The 9,980-nt window shown below is 46.4% G+C and overlaps 1 long non-coding RNA gene across 3 annotated transcripts; it reads left to right on the top strand.

The window, feature by feature from the left end:
- Nucleotides 1–28: 28 nt before the first annotated feature.
- On the top strand, nucleotides 29–5,670 carry LOC116806788 (uncharacterized). 3 transcript variants are annotated; one of them, XR_012052771.1, is made up of 4 exons: nucleotides 32–177; nucleotides 763–1,436; nucleotides 4,562–4,731; nucleotides 5,309–5,670. It is a non-coding gene; the product is annotated as an uncharacterized lncRNA (long non-coding RNA). The 3 variants fall into 3 exon arrangements; XR_004365841.3 differs by having other exon boundaries at nucleotides 29–177; nucleotides 899–4,731; XR_012052770.1 differs by having other exon boundaries at nucleotides 31–177; nucleotides 763–4,731.
- The last annotated feature ends 4,310 nt before the right edge of the window (nucleotides 5,671–9,980 follow it).

Consider the following 9,980-nt stretch of genomic DNA (forward strand, 5'->3'; position numbering starts at 1 on the left):
GGCGGGCGGGGGGCAGTGCTGTTGGGGGCCGGAAGGGATTGGGAGAAGGGTGGGTGGCTGGGGGAAGGAAAGGATTGTGAGGAGACGGGACAAGCACATGGTCACCGCCATTATGCTGCCACGTGTTCCCTGCTTGAGACACAAACACTGCCGGACTAGATTTCTCAGAAGAACCAGGTGTTACAGGGGGGTACAGGGTGGGTTAAGCGATATCAGGGCTGGGGTATCGAGGGGGTGAATAGGGAGGGGAAAAGGGGTTATTCAGACTGTTAGTCTGTGTCTCTATGCTTTTTTTTTGCTTCTAAAATCTGTTTTCGAGCTTTTAAAAATATCGGAATAAATAGAGAAGCTTTATGTTCACCATTTTCGACTTTTAAACTTTATATCTGTCCAATCTGGTCCCAAAATGAAAGTAAAGTTTGGTATTTCTTTTGTTAGCCAGCATACAAAACGCAGTAGAAGCTTATTTGGTGTTATGAACAAAACAGCCTGGCTGGGACACTTGGCTTGGGCTAAGTACTGACATTGAGAAATGTTAATTAGCTAATTGTTCCTGGGAATCACCTACCTCCCCCCACCCTCACTACCATTCTAGGACTGGGATGCAAAATAATCCAGTGGAATCGTGGGAGGGGGTTGGGGATGAAAAACACCCCTAAATGGAAAAGATGGGCACAGTGGACGGGGCTGGATGGGTGTGCTGGTTGGGGAAAAGGGAACCCCATCCCTAGTCTGTGTTTGACCTGTCACCATAACCTACAGAGGACCAGACTAGACTGGGCTGTGGGAAGCAGGAGCAAAGCAGTCAGACACTTCCTGGTGCTGCCAGGAGGGAAGGAGAGGGACAGCTGCTGCTGGGCTTTGGCAGCAGGCTCTGCACATCCCCCCCACCCTGCAGCTACCAGTGTGCCGGGAGGAAAGGAGAGAGGACGGTCTGCTGGGACTTCAGATACGGACTGCACACCTCTTCACCTCCAGCTACCAGCGTGCCACGGAGACTCCAGGGACAGACTCTGCACGCCTGCTCACCCTTCGGCGGCCGGAGAAGCTACAACAGCGGGGGCGAGCTCCTTGTTGAGCCCCCTGCCGAGCTGACTTTTTAATAAAGAGCTGACTATTAATAAAGGCATAGACCCCGTTCATTTCAATTTGGGGGCTCGGTCCGGGATAGCCACGCCCAAAGAGGAACCCTGGACAGCTGGACAGCGCGACCACCTGCTTCGAGGGACCCTCGGGATTTGCTGGCTACCGGACCCTAGGATCAGCGTGAGACGGGCCACGCGGAGGAGCAACGCAGACGAGCCACGGGAGCCGGCATCTCGGACCCCCTAAGTGAGAGGGACCCCCTAGTACCGCGTTTTTGGATTCCTGCGAAGGGGCCGGCTGGGAACGGGGGAAAGCGAGTGGAACAGAGTGACTGAGGCCTCTCCTTAGAGGTAAAGGACCTCCTCTGGGCATGTGGAGATTCTCTAGGGATAAAGTAAGTCCCTGGCAATCAGGGCAAGGGAGTTGTCCACAGCAGGGAAGGTGGGATGTCCCTGGCAGGAAGGGGGCATGTCCTGGCATACAGGGGCATGTCCTGGCAGATAGGGCATAGGTCCTGGCAAGAAGAGGGCGTGTCCTGGCAGGCATGGTTATGTCCTGGCAGGCAGGGGGCATGTCCTAGTAGGCAGAGGGCATGCCCCAACAGGCAAGGGGTATGTCCTAGCAGGAAGGGAACATGTTCTGGTAGGCAGGGGACATGTCCTAGCAGGCAGGGGCATGTCCTGGGAAGAAGAGGGCATGTTCTGGCAGACAGGCAGGGGGCATGTGCTGGCAGGCAGCAGGCATGTCCTGGGAGACAGGGCATGTCCTGGCAGCCAGAGGGCGTGCCCTAACAGGCAAGGAAGCATGTCCTAGCAGGCAGGGGCATGTCCTGGGAAGAAGGGGACATAGGTCCTGGCAAGGGAGGGCATGTCCTGGCAGGCAGGGTTATGTCCTGGCAGGCAGCAGGCATGTCCTGGGAGACAGGGAGCATGTTCTAACAGGCAGGAGGCAGGTCCTGGCAGGTAGGGCATGTCCTAACAAGAGGGGGGAATGTCCTGGCAGGCAGGGGGCAGGTCCCGGAAGGCAGGGTACATGTTCTGGCAGGCAGGGCCAGGTCCTGGCAGGCAGGGGGCAGGTCCTGACAGCAGGATCATGTCCTGGCAGGTAGGGCCAGGCCCTGGCAGACAGGGGGCATGTCCTGGCAGGTAGGGCAATTGATAACAGGCAAAGAACAGGTCCTGGCAAGAAGGGGGCGTGTCCTGGCAGACAGGGGGAATGTCCTGGCAGGCAGGGAGTAGGTCTTGGCAGGCAGGGTACATGTTCTGGCAGACAGGAGGCATGTCGGGGAAGACAGAGTAGGTAAGCAAGTAAGGAAGCGAGTAGAAAGGCAAGCAGGCTAAGCCTAGTAGGGGAGTCAGGCGAAGGGACTTGGCCGGAGTTCGAGTGTAAGGCTCGGCAGGACGTTCGACCTTACCTCGGCAGGGAGACCAAGCTTCCTAAGCCTAGTAAGGAGGTTGGGCAAAAGGCCAAGTAAAGAACTGGGGGGAGACCTACCTAGGGTCCAAGCCTAGAAAGTCCATCAAGAAGTCCAGAAAGAACAGGAAAACAAAAGACAATATATGTGAGTATGATTAGTGGTTATCCTAGGCAAGTGACAGAGATAAATGCCAAGAGTGGGAGGTTAACTAGAAGAGATTAAGTTCAGTCAAGAGATTTAAAATACTAAGTTGTGGGAAGGAGCCAGATAAACTGTATTTGCATATCTGTATATTCCATTTTAGAGGGGAGCACCATTTAAGGTAGATTTTTTCTATCCTTCTGAGGCCTGGAAATGGGAATAAGTTAAAGCAAAGGAGTGGATCCTTCAAAAGAGAAAGCAAAGAGAATTCTTCCTAACATGCCCTTAGGGCAATTTTTAGACCAACGGGATTCTTGGGAAACCACAAAGGGTCTAGACAAGAGTACTGAAGTATGGCCAAAGTTAAAATTACAGGGAGAGTGGCCATAGTATAGAACCCAAGATCAGTAGATACATAATCAGCTAAACCAACACCTAGAAGCCCTAAGATTATATTTAAAGAAAGAAGAAGAAAAAGCCAAAACTAAAGCTAGACTTATGGTTGCAGTTGCTTGAGAAAGTATAAGAGCAGGCAGGTCACCAGCACTGCCATCTAAGTCAAGTTGGAATAGACCAGGGCTGTTACCAAAGAAATAGAGATCAACCAGCACCATCATATGAAACAAATAAGAACTTTAATGACTTTAAGAAACCTGAAGCTTCACCTCCTTCAACAGGAGGTGCTATTACTGTCGTGAGATGTGTCTTATGTTTCAGTTTAATGAAGCAATGCAAAAAGAACAAAAAGTCTTAGAAGAGATTTCAAGGGGAGATGACTAGGGGTGTTGGGAGTTCAATAAGCAAAGAGATATAATCAACCATCAACAAGAGCCCTTGGTAAACTTTAAAGTAAGTCCCCACTAAGAAGATTTTGAGTTCTTAGTTAACACAAGGGTAGATAAGTCCAGGACAAGTTACCAGTAAGAGTCAACATTGGGAAGAAAGTCTGTGAGGTTTTAGGAATGAAAGGGAAGGCCAAAGTAATCTCTTAAGAAGAGACTTGCAAGTCCTATGAAGGGTAAAGATTATCCCACAAGATAAAAGGTAGTTTAAGTCATGAATTGACCCACTGGGGAATCCAAAGTTTGTGCAACCACTTTTTTTTACGGGAGAATTTATATATTGGCGCGTATGACCTGGCAAAAGCAATTACAAGAAGGTGTGCGATTTGCCTGAAAACTGACCAAAAGGTAATGAGAAAACAAGCACATGGGAGAAGAAAACTTGCTTTAAGACCTTTCCAGAACATACAAGTAGATTTCACTGAAATGCCCTCTGTGCAGAGGAACAAGCATTTACCAGTGATGGTAAATCATCTCACTCAGTGGGTGGAGGCTTTCTCAGCCAAAAAGGAAACTGTGCAAGAAGTCACAACAATAATCTTAGAAAAAATCATACCTTGATACGGGCTAGTCAATAACTTTGACTCAGACTGAGGTCAACATTTTGTTGCTCAAACTTTGCATCAAGTAACAAAAGCCCTGGAGATAAAGTAGAGATTGCACACCCAATGGCATCCTCAAAGCTCGGGAAAGGTAGAAAGAATGAATAAAACTCTTAAAAAAAGTAATAACCAAATTAATTAAAGAGACAAAAATGAATTAGCTCAAGTGTTTACCTCTTGCTCTCTTGCGCATCAGACCTCAACCTCGGTCCGACATGGGGGTTTCTCCTTATAAAATGATGTTCAGACTCCCTTTTCTAACTACCCCTTTCAGTACTGCAGATTATTTAAAAGGGGAGGTAGTAACTTAAAAATATTTAAAATCATAAGAAAATCCCTAGAAGGCCTCAGAAAGAAGGGGTATCTTCCCCAAACCTCCCCTCTGGATACCAATGCCCACAACATCAGTCCCGGGGACTGGGCGTTAATAAAATCCTGGAACACCACCACTCCACTAACCCCCAAATTTGAAGGACCTTTCCAGGTGTTACTCACCACACACTGCGATGTGAACCCAAGAAAAAGGCTGGATCCATATCCCCAGAGTAAAAGGACCAGGACCATCCCCAGACGCCAAACCAGACCCAACAGTGTCACCCACCTCCTCTTGTGCAGAAACGGTATTGCTAGAAGCTGATATACGGTAAGGTGGTAATAACCGCTTCTGAGTTAAAATACCCTTGTCAAAGTTTAAGTACTTTGTAACTGTTTAATAAGAATAAGTGCCCTTTAGAGGGTCACCCAACCCACCTCCTCCTGTGCCTAGACAGGTATTAAGGAACCAAAAGACTTAAAGGTAACTTTAAAGAAGACTTGCTAAAAGCTGATATACAAAATTAAGAGAATTACCCAAAGAAGCTAACCCTCAAAAGCCAGAGACTGTAAGTTGATGCGGGCTTAAGCCCGATCAAAGAATTAGAGGAGGGATTTGTTATGAACAAAACAGCCTGGCTGGGACACTTGGCTTGGGCTAAGTACTGACATTGAAATGTTAATTAGCTAATTGTTCCTGGGAATCACCTACCTCCCCCCACCCTCACTACCATTCTAGGACTGGGATGCAAAATAATCCAGTGGAATCATGGGAGGGGGTTTTGGGGATGAAAAACACCCCTAAATGGAAAAGATGGGCACAGTGGAGGGGGCTAGATGGGTGTGCTGGTTGGGGAAAAGGGAACCCCATCCCTAGTCTGTGTTTGACCTGTCACCATAACCTACAGAGGACGAGACTGGACTGGGCTGTGGGAAGCAGGAGCAAAGCAGTCAGACACTTCCTGGTGCTGCCAGGAGGGAAGGAGAGGGACAGCTGCTGCTGGGCTTTGGCAGCAGGCTCTGCGCATCCCCCCACCCTGCGGCCACCAGTGTGCCGGGAGGAAAGGAGAGAGGACGGTCTGCTGGGACTTCAGATACGGACTGCACACCTCTTCACCTCCAGCTACCAGCGTGCCACGGAGACTCCAGGGACAGACTCTGCACGCCTGCTCACCCTTCGGCGGCCGGAGAAGCTACAACAGCGGGGGCGAGCTCCTTGTTGAGCCCCCTGCCGAGCTGACTTTTTAATAAAGAGCTGACTATTAATAAAGGCATAGACCCCGTTCATTTCAATTGGGAATGTTACATTGTTTAAAGTATTGTTAAGGGGTTTTAGTGTGCTCTTGTGTTCCACCGATACTTTTACACCCATTTTTTTAATCATATTGATGGTCTATCCTCCATCAGACTTTTACAACAGCACGATTTTTCGAATTCCCCGCCGTTAGCATGGGAATTGGAATCGGCGTGGCGAGGGGGGGCGTGCCGCGCCACCGCCGGAGCGGCTCCTGCTCTCTTTTCTCGGCTTTCCTGGGGCAGGGGGATTCCCCGACGCTGTCCCAGAGTTCCAGACCCCATCCTGTCACTTCCCCACCCCAGGAACGCGAGTTGTCTCGGTCAGACGGCTCTGCTCTGCCACAGCAGCCTACCCGTTTCAAGCTACGCACGCTGCTTCTGACTTAGCCTGCGGGCAGCTTCCCAAGGTCACTGCTTCCCATGGTAATCCCTCCCATCTAGACATGGTCGGTCCCGGAAAAACGCGATCAAAGGGGTTCTTACCAGTCCTATGAAGTGGGGTTGTGCGTGAAGTCATCTGGGGTCCCGTCTCCAGCCGGCTCGCCTGGGGTACTCAGGCAAGGTCCCAACTTTTCCCTGCCATTCAAAGCCTTTAAAGGCATGTAGAGTAACAAGGCAGTTGACTGTCCCAAAGAGCTATTGAGATCCTTTGACATAAGGTCTCCAGCTCCTGCATGGGCTTTTCCACTCACGTTGGGGGCCAACTGACGTTTCTCCTATCTCTCAGCCCCTAAATTATCAGGCTAGCCCAGAGATATGAGGCCTTGAGGGGAGGAACATCAGGAGATGGGCAAAGATTTCCAAAAGAGGCTCTCACCCCAATGTAGTTGTCCAGCTCTTCATTGTGTGGTCCGAGGGGAAGAGCAGGAGAAAGAGAGCTAACAGGAAGGGTCATTGCCTTATCTAGGCTCTAGACAGGGAGGGCTCTTTTGGCTCTCTGCCAACCCCATTGGGGCATGAAGGAGGAGCCCAGGCTTATCTGATCAGAGTCACAGGGGTCCCCGGGGAATGGGAGGAAAACATGGCCTGAGCGCAGTGTAACACAGAGGGGATTCAGATCAGATCCCCCCAAAAAATATTTTCACTGTTCAGCTGGTCAGGCATTGGAAAAGGTAACCCAGGGGGGTAGTAGAGTGACCATTCCTGGAGGTGTTTGAGAGGCTTCTGGCTCTGGCACTGGATGATATGACTTAGTTATTTAGGGTTACAGGGGCAGTGCTGGGTAGATGGGTGGACTGGGTGACCTTGAAGGTGTCTACCTTGACAGTTCTGTGTTAATACTAAACAACTTGTGGAAGTTTTCCTCAAGGTAGGAAAGCTGGGTTTGCCTTTTGTTCCTCACACTCTAATCCAAGGAATCTGTTCTCTTTCAAAATATTTCTTTTATATTCTGGCATTAGATGGCTGTTCCATCTATATCATAACTCTACCCTTTTCGTAATCTCAGCATTGAAATAAAAAAATTATCCTATTGCCACATTACACAGTAGGAAATTTTGGAAGGTTCTTTTACAAAAGATTTTTTTAGGACAGAGTTAAGCACAAACCAAGCAAACATTGTTAATTCCTAACAAAACGTGTGTTGGCCTACTAAAGAATAGAAAAAGCAGGAAAGGAGGAAGGAAAAGGAAAGGGACAAAGAGAGGTGAGAGAGAGCAAAAAAGTGAGCATTACCCCCAGCAGCTCAGAATGCACCATTGACGTCTAACTGGCAGGGAGTGTGCATACTCTACCTGCTGGGGGAAGCCTGTGCAGCTGTCAGAGAGGTGCAGCTTCAAAGGAAGGCACAGCTCTATGTCTACAGGTCAGATATGAGGAGAAGGTGTACTTGGCAGGAGGTACAGACCCCTGGGCAGGGTTGCAGTGGGATTGCAGCAGCAGGCAGTATTGGCAAAGGAGCGTTGGAAGCAGGTGGCTCAAGCAGGAATGAGGTAGGCAGGGACAAAGCAGGTAGGGGCGTCAGGTAGGTAGGACAAGCAAAGGCTGGAGCAGGATGCCTACCTGGTATGTGAGCTGCTGGCATCTTCCCATTGTAATAACAATGTAATGAGACTGGTTCTAAAAAATAAACAGCTCGAGACGCAATCCACAGCAGTCCCATCTCGTTCATGATTTGTACATAGCCCCTGGCCAGCAATAAATGGTGCCCTGTGTGAGGAATACAAAAAAAATGTGGCGAACACTCCAATCTTTTAAAAATAAAGCTAATTTTTGAGATATATATGCGGGACCATTGTCAGTTTTTACTTCTTTGGGCACACCCAACAAAGCAAAAGCTTGCAAAAAATGGTTACAGGCATGATTACCTGTTTCACCTGTGTGAAGAGAAGCAAAAACTGCACCAGAGAATGTGTCCACTGAAACACGAATATTTTTAAATTTATCAAAAGAAGGATATTTAGTGATATCCGTTTGCCATAACTGCAGGCTTTGCAAGCCTCACAGGTTGACTGCTCCTGTAGAAACAGGAGGCTCCACAAGCTGACAGTCAGGACAAGCACTAATGATAGCCTTAGCTTGACTTTTGGAAATCTGAAACATTCACACAAGTGCTTGTGCGCTTTGGTGAAAAAAGGCATGACTCAATTTTCCTTGTTCAAAAATGTTTGGAAGAGTGTTTGAAATAACCATTGTCAATTTGTCACAATTTCTTACTTTAGAAATCTAGCTCATAATATTCAACAATATGTTGGGGATGTATCATGCTTTATATAGAGCAACACCTAGTGGAAACAAGATTCTGTGTATTCAGTGTAATAGGTAATTAACCTAAGCATTCCTATTCAGATGCTTTGAACTTCACCTGAACCTTCAAGAGGCCCTGGTGAGGGCATTGTATCTTCTCTCTATGATGAATTTGCTATGTTAACTCCTTTTTGTAACACTTTGTAATGTAAACAATTATATGAACAATGGAGCTCACTATCACGAGAAATCAATAAAATGGTTAATGCTGACACAAGAAACTGGTACCCATATATAGCTATATTAGAAAGTATAATTATCCTTCAAATAATTGAATGTATGCGGAAGTAATAATTTACCTGGGGTAATCATAACTGGAACAACTGTCAGATAAATGAAGCTCCACATTCCTGAGTTCAAACTAGTGTGAGAGATTAGAATGAGATTCATGCAGGTCATAATGCTTTCTTTGTTTGACATTCTTGCAGTCTTTTGGCATACTCACTGTTTCCTGCTGTTCCAAGCAGAAAAATAAACTAGATGGTTGGATCAGTTCTTGAATGGCAAGTTCAAAATGAAAAGAAGTCTTTCCTCCTTTACGATAATGGGAAATTATCTGGAAGTTTAGTGTAGACTTAGCTGAGGCAGACAATTTTTTCTAAATAAGCCCTTCTAGATTCAATGTATTTAAGGTAAGACTAGTATCAATAATGTCTACTTTAGACTTAAATCAGACATTTCCCCAGTATTCTATGGATACTGTTTTGTGCACTGAATTAACTGCAGTATAGGGAAAGTATAAGTAAATAGTTTCAAGGCATTTTCTCTCACAGCATTTCTAATAGAACAGTTGAAGAAGCAAATCCTCTGATAAAGGAGGCACTTGAAGGTGAGAACAAACTGGGATGGTTTATGGTTTGAGTTAATGTAATTGAAGGAAAGGTTAATACTGTGATTATTGGTGTTAACTTTTTCTTACCCCTTTTTTATTACTTTTATTTGTCTCCTTCCAGTTGAGGTCTGGAATTGCCCTATCTTTCTGTTCCTGTAAAAGATGATGGGTTTTTTTATTAAATATTTCCCAACAGTGTAAAAAGTACTTTAAACAGTGAGTTTTTTTGTTTTCTTATTTCACTTTTTTTTATTGGTGCTGCTCTGAGTTAGATCGGGTAATTCTCTAAAAAATGAAACAAGAAAGGAAATATTTATTATGCAGTATCTGCCTTCAAACTCCCTCTTCTAAGGGAACATTAAAACATACTGATTTGAGGATCAATCAGCATGTCTTTTGGACTTGTCTGACTCATTCTCTTTCTCTTTACAATGCTTTGAAAAACTATATATCAATATATAAGAAATTATATATTGATGAAGGAGCCTGTGCATACTTGGACTGCAATTAGATGCATTTAATGGAACAGAAAGAGCACCCTGCTGTCATGTTAAAAGACTAGGTACTTCGTTTTGGTTTTAAATCAGTTTGAGTCAGAGGATTTCAGTTGCAGATCAGATGCTGTAATTCAGATGAGATATTATCTATTTTTTTCACTCCAAAGGCATTACAGTTTGCTCTTTGTGAATTATGAATACAGCAAGTTT

This window comes from Taeniopygia guttata, chromosome Z, assembly GCF_048771995.1.
Source record: "Taeniopygia guttata chromosome Z, bTaeGut7.mat, whole genome shotgun sequence".
Taxonomy (NCBI): Eukaryota; Metazoa; Chordata; class Aves; order Passeriformes; family Estrildidae; genus Taeniopygia; species Taeniopygia guttata.